Raw genomic sequence first — 12,850 nt, 5'->3', positions numbered from 1 at the left:
AGCAGCCAGGCCTCTGAACTGCAGGGCACCCATCCCAAGAGAGAGCCTGAGAGTAGGCTGGAGGGCTCAGAAGGGGCCAGGCCCAAATCGGGGAGAGAAAGAAATGTTAGGGCCTCAAGGTATACACCTCACAGCCCACTGAATCCGGTCCATCGTTTTCCCAGAAAGTCAGGGATGAAATGATGGTCCCGTCCATACCTGACTGTATACTAAATTGGCTCAAGGGTGTGGGACACAACGGGCAGGGTTTGGGGTCTCACCCTATCCCTTCCCACGCATGTCTGGGATACCGAATGATTTCCTAGATTCTGTGAGGAAGTTTAAAGAGAGGACAGAGGTGCCCAGGTAAAGATGGCAGATTGCACACCTGTATATATAATGTCACTCCTTCCCAACCCCCACAAAAACTCTAACAAAAGGATATATATATATACGTATATTTTATGTAGCTATATATTTAGATAGATATGGATATATTGGAATGACATCCCAAATGTGGGAGAGCGGTAGAAAGCTGCAGGGCAGATGAGCCAGTGACAAGGGACAGCGCAGCCAAGGGCCACAGATCCCAAGCTGAGAAGCATTTGACTTGTGGCAGAGGATCCTCTAAAGGGCAGGGACCTGGGGGCCATGGACACACCAGGAAGGAGAGGGGACAGCTGGGAACATCTGAAATACTGAGGATTATTTAAAAGCTGTTTAAGAAGAAGAAGTAGAACTCCTAGATTTCCTCCCCCAACACGAAGCCACCGGTGGCTGCCCTTCCCCACCTTGCCAAAGGCCAGGGACTTATCTCCCTAGAGAGGCTAAGCTGCAGCTCTGTGGACAGAGCCCCACAGGCTTGACTGAGAATGGGGGGCTGCCACCTCCTGGAGAACAAGGTAAGCATGTGGCCATGCTGAAACCCGAGTCCTCCTCTCTCTACCTGTTCCACGAAGCCAGGCCTCTCAGTGTGCTCTCCGCCCATCAGCAAGAGCAGACTCAAAGATGACCTCTCACACGCAACAGGGGGTGCCGGACATGCAGAAAGAGCAACCTGGGGGAGGAACGTTCCCACTGATGGAGCCTCAGAGCGAGGAAACAGTGCATGGAATTATATTCTTGCATATCACCATGAAATAAGAACGGGACACTGAAACACACACTCACACACACCTGGGGAACAAAAAACCCAAAAGAAGGCGCAGAAAAATTCAATACCCACCCCGCCCCACCTTCACTTCCTGTATAGCGCCTCACTTACCGCAGGTGCGCCGAAATGTTGGCTGGATGAATGGAATGGGGTGTAGACCAGTGTTTCTCGAGCTGTCAGAAGAATGAACCCAGGGGGAGATACAGAAGGGAAGAAATAAGCGCTCCCCCAGAGACAGGCAGTGACGCCCACCCCCAGGAAGCTCAAGGGAGAGCAGCCAGTCCCACTGCCGCAGGGCTCTGGGAAACGTCTTCAAGAGGATGGAAGGGAGAGAGCATCTACCCTCAGTCATGTTTGAAGAACCCAAAAGCAAACTCACTGGTAGCTGCCGATTCCAATTCAGAGCATCAATACAGGGCAGCGTAGAACTGCCCCCACGGGTTTCTGAGACTGGCCTTCTTTACTGGTCACCTTTCTCCCGCGGGAGTGGCTGGTGGTTTTGACATGCTGTCCTAGAGGCTGGCAGGCCAACTCCTACCCACGATGCCACCAGGGCTCCTGCACAGCTAATGGTACACAGAAAACTGAGCAAGCACACCAGTTTAAAAAAAAGCAACAAAAAGTGCAGGGAGAACGAAAAGCCGTACAGGGCAGGTCCACCCAGTTAACCGCATATCGTCACAGCGTCCGTGTTTACAGGCCAGTGGATGAAGGGAGTCCCGAGGCCTGGGCGCAGAGGCAGTGGAGTTGCTGGCAGTACAAAGCAGCCGGCACACTGGGGTGCTGGCGGAAACGGTCAGGCGACTCACAGGAAGAAGGGCTTAGCAGTCTACTTCCCCCAAATCAGTCACCGAAAACCCAACGGCCCAGCGTTCCTGACACATGGGGTGGGGGGGGGGGCACCAGGCGACAGCAACTTTTGGTTAGTTGGTTGGTTAGTTTGAAGTGAGTGTGCTGGAAGCTGGGAAGGGAGAGAATGGAAGGATGAAAAGGGAAGTCCTCATCTTTAGCCGAGTGTGAATACCAAGAACCAGGGTTACCCTCCTGCCTGAAACAAAACGATGCAGCAAAGAGACTAAACGAAAGGCAGTGGGCAATGAAGGGCAGGGGCCCTGAGAGACAGGAAGCAAAGGTTAACCCTGTGCCTCTCTGGGCCACTGGAACTCAGCCGGCCCCCGGGTTTAAGGAGATGGGGCTGAGAGTCCCGGGAGACGCAGGTGGCTCACTCCACAAGGGTCCCCCTGGAATGTTCTGCGGAGCGCTGATCTCCACAGCAAGTGAGGGAAACACTGGAGCAGTCAGACCAGGGCCCAGTGTTCACGCAGGCCTGGAGGAGCAGCTGTCCCCAGCAGGCGGCCTGAGAAAAACTAAGCACTGGCGGGAATACCTGAAGACCCTGCCTCAGCTGCTGTTGTGTGTGTGGGGGGGGGGGGGGGAGAAGGGGGCTGCGAGCCAGGTCCTGCTCACAGTGACGCCACACACAACACAAACCACAGCCGCTCCTGCGCCTCCCTCACTGTGGTCGCTATTACTGACCCACTGGTGCTGCCAACATGTCCACCTAGCTTGTCGTGGTTATTCCTCTTGTTCACCGAGACCCGACCCACCACACCAAGCATGATGCCCTCGTCTCCAGGGACGTGCCTCTTCGGCCGCAGCAGTGGAGTAGAGTCTAATCAAATCCTGCTCTGTGCACTGCCCTGACCCCACTGAACAAATATTAAAAACAACATCCAAAAAAGGACTGGACTTTTTCCAACCCCGGTATGCATCACAAAACAAAGCTCAAGAGTACTCGTAAGGATACAAAAATATCCCAGCAAGCAACGCGCTAAAATGCACATTGTCCGGCATCCAAGAAAAATTCCCAGGCATGCAAAGCAGCAGGAAACCATGACCCATTAAAGAAGATAAGTGACAGCCCACCAGAACTGGCCCAGGTGACAGCTGGGTCGCCGTGGACAAACACATTAAAAGTGAATACACCTGCATCCCATGTGTTCAGAAAGGTAAGAGACAAGACACAGGTCAAATATTGAGAGAAATGACCACAATGTGTGAGAAGAAAAATTACAATGAATGAAATTAGAGTCAGATTAGGTACTGCAGAAGAAACAACTTGAAGATACAGCAAGAGAACTATTCAAAAAAGAAACAGAAAAAGAGAATTTTTTTAAAAAAAAGCATCTATGAGATGGGACCTTTTCATGTGGCCTAAAGCACATATAAAAGAGCTCTGATAGTGCTGGGGTTAAGCATCAGGCTGCGACCCACAAGGCTATCAGTTCCAGTGCACCAGCCACTCCTCGGGTGAAAAACGAGGCTGTCTGCTCCTGGGCAGATTTACAGGCTCAGCAACATGAAGGAGCAGGCCTACCCTGTCCTGCAGAGGAGCTAGGAGTCAGAATCGACTTGGTATCAGTGAGTTTGATATGAGCATATGTGTATACGTGTGTCTATGTGTGTATGGTGGTTTCATACGTATGTGTGTGCATATATGTGGGAGGGGATAAAGAGGGGGGGGGAGGAGAAACCCATCCTAGTTAGAAGAGAAATAAGGAGGGGGGTGAAAAAGGGAAAAAGAAAGAATTGGGGACAAAAATAAAATAAAGCCATAATGGCTGAAATATTTGATGAAAATGATAAGCCCACAGATCAAAAAACTCAATAACCTCAGGCTCAAGAAACATGCAGAAAACCAGGGCACAACACAATCAAATTACTCTAGGTTAGTGGTAAAGGGGGACTCTTTAAGAGCAGCCAGAGATAGGAAAAAGACAGGCTACATTCAGAGACATAAATAAGGGCGAGAGCAGATTTCTTGTGTAAGAGGGACATGCGGAGACAGTGGCAAACCATTACTAAAGTACTCACAGAGGAAAACATGAAGTTCTACTGCAATAACGTCTCTCAAAAACAAAGGTTTTGAAAAAAGCTTTATAGAAATGCATAGGCTGAAAGAATTCAGCAGCAGCAGATCCACACTGCAAGAAATAAGAAGAAAGTCCTTCAGGGGGGAAATTAAATACCACTAGAAATATAGATTTCTGTAACAAACTGAAGAGCACTGAAAATCCCAACTATACGGCAAAGAGATATTTTCCCTCTTACTTTTAAAGTCACTTTAAAAGATAGCTGTTTATACAAAGTAACATCAATATCAATGTAGTGTGGGGTTTATAATATACCATATATACTCGTGTATAAGCTGAGTTTTTTCCGCACACTTTTTGAATTAATTGTTGGGAAGAGTTAGGAGTCCATTGCACCACAGAGCCCAGCTTCAGCACATTTCTTAGGCCATGTTTGTGGTAAAAGTAGGTGCCTCGGCTGATATTCGGGTCGGCTTATACCCAAGTACATATGGTATGTAGACGTAGACTTTTTGACAGTGAATACATTAGCTGCCACCACGCACTGCCACTGCATAGATTCCAACTCAGAGAGCTTCAGAATGCTCTGTAAATCTTTACAGGAATAGACAGTCTCATCTTTCTCCTGCAGAACAGATGAGGGGCTTGACCTGTGGACCTTGAGGTTAGCAGTCCAGTGCGTACCCAGCATGCTACCAGGGCTCCGAAAGACATTAAGGATGAGACGTCCTTGTTTTTGTAATGCTACTGTGCAGTGCTGTCACGCCGGGCCTGGCTGATGTGCCCCTATGTGTGACAGAGGAAGCACCGTCCAATCCTGTGCCATCGCTGTTATGTTTGATCCCAGTGATGCAGCCACCGTGTCAATCCAGCTTGTTGAAAGTCTTCCTCTTTTTCACTACCCCGCTACTGAACATGCACAATTGTCTCCTCCAGGAACGGGTCTCTCGACAACGTGTCCGAAGTCCATGAGTCCAGGTCTTGCCATCCTTGCCTCTCAGAAGCATCCTGGCTGTACTTCTTCCAGGACAGATTTTTGGGCAGTCCATGGTACTTTCAACATTCTATATACTGTATTCTAGTCTAAGCGTTTACATTCGTCACGATGCTGTTTTTAAGTCCTTATATTTACCGAGGCACTCTGGTATAATACTCGAGCATTTAGCTGCTAACCGGAAGGCCAGCAGTGAGAAACCGCCGGCAGCTCTGGAGGAAGGAAGAGGCAGGTCTAGCCTGCCCTCTGCTGTTGCTGTGAATAGGAATCAGCTTGGGGGCAACGGATTTGGTTTGCTGGAGACAGCGGTATCACGTGAGCTCTGCGGTGCTGTCAATGGTTGGGCTACACACTGCAACGTTGGTGGTTCAAACCCAGCAGCTGCCCTGCAGGAGCAAGTTGACGCTGTCTGTTCTGGTAAAGATTTGCAATCCCAGGCAGGGTCACTATGAGCCGGAATCCACTGGATGGCAGTGGACTTTTTCACTGGTTTAATACCACCTGAGCGCAGACTGCAATAGATTAAAGCTGCATCTCATAAACATTATAAGAAAACTATCCTCATAACATAGGCGTAAAAAGTCTTAGCAAAATATCAGCAACTAGAATCCAAAAACATATAGGGAGGATAACACATCAAGCCAAGTAGAGCGGGTCAGTTACATAATCTCCTGTCAATTTGCAAAGGGGTGGAGTCTAGCCTTCCAATCAGGATATAGCCAATGAAGCCTCCATGTGGGCATGGCTTTCTCCCGAGGATTCCTCCGTGGAAGCCAGATATGTTATGCTGCTGGAGCCAGGGCCCTGGAGCTGGAGGTGCCATGTGGAGACCCACACGAGCGAGCGCTAAGATGCTTCCACCGCCACTGGACCCACAAGACTTTCCATCCACTGGCTTGTGTTCTCCCTGCTTTTGGTGTCACTGCATGTGTTTCATCAATCTGGGGAGGAATTTATAGATTGCTATTGAACGTATCGGCTAATATCAGATTTACGGACTTGATCTGGACTGGAGTGGGATTTTTTTTTAAGTATACAATTGCTCCTTTATATAAAACTCTTTCTTATACACATGACTGTCTATGGATTTGTTTCTCTAGTCCAGCCTGACAAACACACAGACTTTGTCCCAGAAATGCAACGAGGGTTTAACACTCAAAAACTCAACTAATACAACTCACCCTGTTACCAAACTAAGAAAGGAAATCCTGTAATCCAGTGGTTCTCAACCTTCCTAATGCCGTGAAACTTTAATACGGTTCCTCATGTTGTGGTGACCCCCCCAATCATAAAATTATTTTCTTTGCTACTTCATCACTGTAACTTCGATACTGTTAATGAAGGGGGCGACCTTTGTAAAAGGGTCATTCAATCCCCAAAGGGGTCGCGACCTACATGTTGAGAACTGCTGCTGTTATCAGTTTGATTGCTATAGAAAAAGGATTTCACGAAAATCCAACATCTGTTGCTAATGAAAAGTGTTAGCAAAGTTTAAGACAAGAAGGAAACTACCTCTGCCTGATAAAGATCACGCATAAAAAGCTACTTAGTAACGAATGACTGAACACCTTCCTGTGTAGATCAAGGGCAAGGCAGCGCCTGTTCTACTCAGCATTATGCCAGAGGACCCAGCCATGGCACTCAGGTAAGAAAAAAAGTAACACTCATAAACATCAGAAAGGAAGAGGTAAAACTGTCTTTATCAGCAGCTGGTAAGATAGGTAGAGAATCCAGAAGCAGCTACAAGCAAAAGCTACCAGAACTAATAATACAGTTTATTTAGCAAGGTTACAGGATATAAAAATCCACTGTATCTCCTCTATCCACGATTGAGGGCTAGCAATAAACTAATTGCTGAACTGAGAGTATTAGAGAGACGACTATAGCAGATCAAAATAATAATCCTGACTTGAAAAGTCAAAACCTGTCACTTGATCTCCCCTCTGATACATGTTGGCCTTGATCTGGTTGGCAACATCTTCTGAAACTGATTGTGGTCGCAATTATACAATACTGTTTGACGTGACTGAACTATGGAATGATATAATATCTGTAACAATTCCCAATAAGATAGTTTTGAAAAAAATCAATTGTATTTTTAGGTTAACAACATAAACAGATGGAAATTGAAATTTTATGAAGCATATCATTCAAATAAAAAGCCTCCAGTGATATTTACAATGGCATCAAATTAGATAATAATTAAGTAAAAAGATATCTGGTAAAAGCTATGTAAGACCTATACACAAAAGTACAAAACACAGCAGGCAGAAACTGACGAAAACCGAAATAAAGAGACTACAGCAAATGCAAACAAATGTCCCTTGTTAATGGCTCAGAAGACTCGATATTATGAAGATGTTAACTCTCAAGAAAAAAAAAAGAAATAGAAAAAAAAATCAACTCTCCCCAAATTGATACGAGAACAGATGAATTTGCAGATGCAAGGGGGGGAAAAAGAACTTTGATTCATATTTCTTGCTATAGACGAGAATCCACCCAAAACAGACCATAGACCAGAATGTGCAACTTCCCATTATGAAACTTTAGGGAGACCGTGTGACTTTGGGTTATGCAAGCATTTCTTAAGACACCAGAAGCACAATACTTAAAAACAATAAATTGGGTGGCATTAAACCACAAAACTTCTGCTCTTCCAAAGATACGCTTCAGAGTGAAAGGGCAAGCCACAGTCCGGAAGAAAATATTTACAGCTCATGTATCTAATAAATGGGCCGTATCCAGAATGTACAGGAAACTCTCAAAAGCACCCAGTGGTAAAATGGGGGTGGGGTGGTAAATGACTTGAACGGACACTTCACTAAAGACACATCGATGTAAATAAATAAATAAACAAGCACGTGAAAAGATGCGCATCAGTCCCTAGGTGCAGTGCAGAGAATGACTTATGTACTTAGCACAGCCCTTCCCGTGGGTCTGTGTGGCTCCCACGCAGTGACTGGGTCCTCCCCCACTGCCAGGGAGTCAATTCTGATTCACAGAGACCCTGTAGGACAGAGAACTGCTCCATAGGGTCCTCAAGGCTGTAAACGTTTCCGGGAACAGTGCTGTCTTGCTCTTGTTGAGTAGCTTGATGGTTCGAACCACCGACCTTGGGTTGGCAATTGAGACTCGCAGCAACCTTTGGCAAGCAGGCTTTCCAAGGCTGTAAAGTTTTACAGGAGCAGATAACCTCATCTTTCTCCCAAGAAACAGTTGGTAGGTTTGACTCACCAGTGTTACAGCTAGCAGTCCGGTGTTTGCCTGGCAGGACCACCAGCAAAACCTGCAAATAAGCTGTCTATGACCCACTAAGAGGATGGAACAGCTGACTAATAGCACAAACAAGATACATGGCCCCCTTGGGTAGGAATGATGGGTAGGAATCCTAACTATGGAATTGGCGAGTTTTGCTATCCAACAAGGCTTAAGCAAGAGCTAACCTCAGAGCTGGGGGGGCAGGAGGGCGGTCTGGGGTGCTACAACTTCTTAGATGGAAGCAGAGCACATCTTTTGGACCCTGTGTTTGGAATCTCCTAGACTAGCAGTTCTCAACCCGAGTCTCAACCCATTTGGGGGTCGAACAATCCTTTCACAAGGGTCGCCTAAGACCATCAGAAAAAACATCTTTCCGATGGTCTTAGGAACCGAGATACCACTCCTCTAGCCGTCCCCCGGCGAGTCCGCCCACATGCAGATACACCCACAGATGCATGAAGACTGTTACCCATGCTACACCATGCTTCAAGACATTTCATTTATTTGTAATTAGAAATAAATATTTCACTATAATTATATATTGCTTTGTGATTAATCACTATGCTTTAATTACATTCAATAGGTAACCATGAAAATATATCCTGCATATCGGATATTTCCATTACAATTCCTAACAGTAGCAAACTTACAGTTATGAAGTAGCAATGAAAGTAATGTTATGGTTGGGGTCCCCACAACATGAGGAACTGTATGAAAGGGTCACGGCATGAGGATGGTTGAGAGCCAACCCAGGAAACAGTGACACCTGGGAGGGTGAGAAGCTGCAGCAGAATTAGGACACCAGTGGAAGGCATGGTGGATTTCCTGGCCCCTGAGGGTCACAAGCTGTTCACGTGAGGGCAGAGGATCACTGCTGGGTGCAATGGGCACCTCTGGACACTCACTGATGGGGCTAAAGAGCCTGGAGGTGCCCCACTGCATGAGTAAGCCTCTGCCTTAAGGTTGGGCAGAGGTCAGGGTCTGAGAGCCCAAGGGAAATAACACCCTCTGATCAAAGAACTACCTCCTGGGCATTTCTGATCCTGAATTGTACGTTGTTCCTTCCTTAATAAACCCTCTTCTTCCGAGTATGGTCTGGGAGTTCTGTATGGCCACTGCAGTGCATTACGGAGCTCTGCAGAGCAGAGGAATGGCTGGCGTCAGATTTGGGGGAAGGCTGGAGAGAGGAGGCATGTCTGACCTCTGCTTCAGAGGACTCAGCCTTGGGCTGCTCAGGGCTAGTGAGTCTCTCTAGCTCAGAGAGGTCGGAGGAAATGAAACACCTCCAATGTGCCAACTTTACAGAAACGCAAATTAAAGCCACGATGCGACAGCAGGACAGGCCTATGAGAATATCTAAAATTGGAAAGACTGACCAGATGAAGGGTTGACGAGGATACGGAGGAACTAGAACTCTTATACTGTGCGCTTCTGGTGAAAAAATAAGTTGAGACATATTCGATCAATGGAACACCTATTCAGTAATACAAAGGAACGGATGATTACTATCACAGCACAGACGATTACAATTTTAAAAATCTCAAAATAAGTATAAAGTGAAAGAAGACAGACATTTTAAAAAGGTACATACTGTCTCATTCTCTTTACATAAAATTCTAAGCAATGCAAACAATAGTACCATGACAGAAAAGCAGGTCAGTGGGGAAGGGAAATGGCATTGGAGAGGCAGATGGTGGGATTACCAAGGACCACAAAGAACCATTAGGGGTTTGGGAATGACAGATCTGTCCAATAATTTGTTGGTGATAATGGTTTAAGTTATTTATTAAATTGCCAATTTATGTATGTTCAGTTTACCACATGTCAATTACACCTTAATAAAGGTTTTTGTATTGTTTTAAATCCATTTCCAGGGTGGGCAGAGATTGGTTTAGAGAACACAGGTCTGGCTTTGACACATTCAGGACACCCAGCTCAGCTCCCCTTGGATCCTTGCCAGGAGGAGGTTCCTGCAGCCGTGAGCTGAGGCCCAGCGAAGGATCTAAAATCAACTGTGGATCATGCATCTGCCATGCTTGGGGCATGGGGCCAGGGGTGTTACACTCATTCCTCCTCAAAACAGCACTGGGAGCTAGGTCTAAGTCTTCTCTCCATTTCACAGACAAGAAAACTGAGGCCCAAAGATATTCTCTTGCCTGAAACAGTTAAATATCAAATGAATGCTCTATCCGGATCTAAACCCAGATCTGCCTGATGCCGAAGCCTTGAAGAAACGCAGCCTGAGACAAGTGAGTGATGTTGGGTGCTTGTGGGTTCGTGTTTAGAACATGCAGGCCTCTCTCCTCTGGTCACTCCAGAAGACCCAGTGACCAGGCCGTGACCACAGCAGTTGAACTTCCTGTGTACTTGTGTTTGGAGTGGGACGAGGCTGACAGACGGGTTTGGGCTTGCATGAAGTGCAGGCTAACCGGCTCATCCAGCACATTCCCAGCGGCTACCTACCCGGGATGCCGCCCCCACCCGGGAGCAGTAGCCCCACCCAGGCCAGTATGGGCAGGGGTCCAGGGCCACCTGATTCAGAGTCATTCCTCAGATTGGGACTGACATGGACCCAGGTAGGTGGCCATCCTGCCCACACACACCCTCACCGCAAGGTGAGGGAGACAAGAACTCAGACAGTGCCAGGGAGCTGGGAACAGCCCAGCAACTGAGGCCCCTGAGCTAGCTCACCAAGCTGTCCTGGGTCAGAAAAGAGGAGTGGGCCTGGCAGCCAGGTCCTGCCACAATCCACAGTAAATCCAATCTAGCCCTCTCCTGTCAAGCCCAGTCTCCCAGCTACACGGGGAGGCAGCCCTGGACAATGCAGAACCCATGGTGCCACCTCTGCCCACCTCCAAAGGGTGGCAGAGATCAGGGCTCAGTCCACAAAGCAGGCAGAGAATCTAACAGAGTAGACATCAGCTTGGGGTCTACGCTGCTTCACAAACAGCTTTCAGCCCTTCTGCCCACTATTCATCGTTGGCTCATGGCCCTCGGCATAAATAAGCTGTGACAAGAAGGTGTGGCGGGAGCATGTCAGGCTCGTGCCCAAGCCACTTGCTGCCACACTCACACTTCAGCTCACGTGCCCAACAAGGTTAAATGATAAGGTGTCTCCTAGCAAGTCCTGTTCAGGCGCCGCTGCCTCCTCCTCCTCTGGAATGTTTTCTGTGCTGACTGCACCATCCCAGGAAGGGAATGGAGGCCCCAGTATCTCCTCTCTCCATGGGGAGGCAAGTGAGGGGCTCCCTGAAACTACAGCCCTGGAGTTGCCCGTCTCTTCCCTCTGCCCATGCCTGGCATTCACCCAGCCAGTCTAGACTGCTGTCTAGACGCTAGGGAGATGCCCCATCACTCCAGTTGGCATATGCAGTGCTGTTGCGGGGGAGATCCTGCCTCACTTTTGAAGGCTGCACCGGGGCTTCCCACCTCAAGCTAAAGATAAGGGCAGTCTGGAGACCAGCATCGGATTTCCTTACCTGCTGCCTTCTGCTCCCTCGGCCTCCCTGCAGACACGGCTTCGATGATGCTCAGACGGAGGTGGCAAAATCGTGTCCTGCAGGCCACAGCCTGTCTCCTTGGGGCACCGCCTTTCAACTCTTGTCGGGTTCGCGGCCCTACATCCTACCCACTGTGAATGCTCTGCCCTGGAGTTACCACCTTCTCCTCCGTCTGCGCCTTCGAGTCCTGTGCCACTCAGGGGGCCCTTCGCCTTCCTGGGACCCCTTCCCTTCTAGGTAGGTTTCCTGGACAGCCCGAAACACCTGTCCCTCCTGTACCCCGGGCAGCCAATTCTCTTCCTGCACCCCTAAGCGCCCCTCCCCTTCAGGTCCCTGGGGCCCGACAAGCCGGGCCCTCCCAACAAGTTCAAGTCTCTCCCTTCGAGCAGGGGTCGCTCCCAGGACCACTGCCTCCTGGCTGGGGTGCTTGCTGCTCTCCCAATACCGCTCCTCTTGTTCCCCGGAACTTTCAAACTCCTCCCCCTCGGCCCCCCAGGAGCTGTCCCCGAATTCGGGCTGCTGCTGCAGTCTGCGTGGACTCCCCTCCCCCCGCTCCTGCACCCCGGCCCGAGCCTCCCCGCGCTCCTGCACTGCGGGGCTGCCTCCTCCCTTCTCCTGGTGCTGCTTTCGGGGCCCCAGCCCCTCCTCTTGCACCACAGGCCAGCCCGCGGAGCCCGTCCACGGTGGCAGGCCCCTCCAGCCCGCTCCGTCCCGCGGCCCCCACACCGCCGGCAAGCTGGCCCCCCGGCCACGGCCGCCGCGCTCCTGCACCCCCGGGCCCACCCCGCCCTCCTCCTGCACGGCCGGACCCACGCCGCCCTGCTCCTCCACGCCGAGCTTCAGCCCGCGGAGCTGCTGCGGGCCCCAGCTGAGAACCCCGACCCGCTGCGGCTGCTGCTCCGGCAGCGCGAGGCAGAGCCCGCCGCGCTCCTGCTGCGCGCCCCGCCGCCGGCCCCTAGTCTCCCCGGCCCCGCGCACTCGCTCGCCCCCCTGAGGCCACGCAGACCCGCCCCTCCAGATGGTGCTCCCTTCGGCGCCCACTCACACCGATTCCCCCCACCCCGCGCCCAGCTCCTTCCGCCCGGTGCCCCGG

General features: G+C 49.8%; 1 protein-coding gene across 1 annotated transcript in view; it reads right to left on the bottom strand.

The window, feature by feature from the left end:
* The window catches only part of TNK2 (tyrosine kinase non receptor 2), a 41,935-nt gene extending 29,674 nt beyond the window's left edge, over nucleotides 1-12,261 (bottom strand). Inside the window, exon 1 of the mRNA XM_075556276.1 lies at nucleotides 11,737-12,261. The gene's annotated coding sequence lies outside the window, so the exon portion shown is untranslated. The remainder of the gene's footprint in view (nucleotides 1-11,736) is intronic.
* Between the last annotated feature and the right edge of the window lie 589 nt (nucleotides 12,262-12,850).

The sequence above is a fragment of the Tenrec ecaudatus genome, chromosome 8 (genome assembly GCF_050624435.1).
Source record: "Tenrec ecaudatus isolate mTenEca1 chromosome 8, mTenEca1.hap1, whole genome shotgun sequence".
Lineage (NCBI taxonomy): Eukaryota > Metazoa > Chordata > Mammalia > Afrosoricida > Tenrecidae > Tenrec > Tenrec ecaudatus.
Note: the sequence above shows the minus strand (reverse complement) of the source record. Positions and strands in the feature narration are given on the sequence as shown.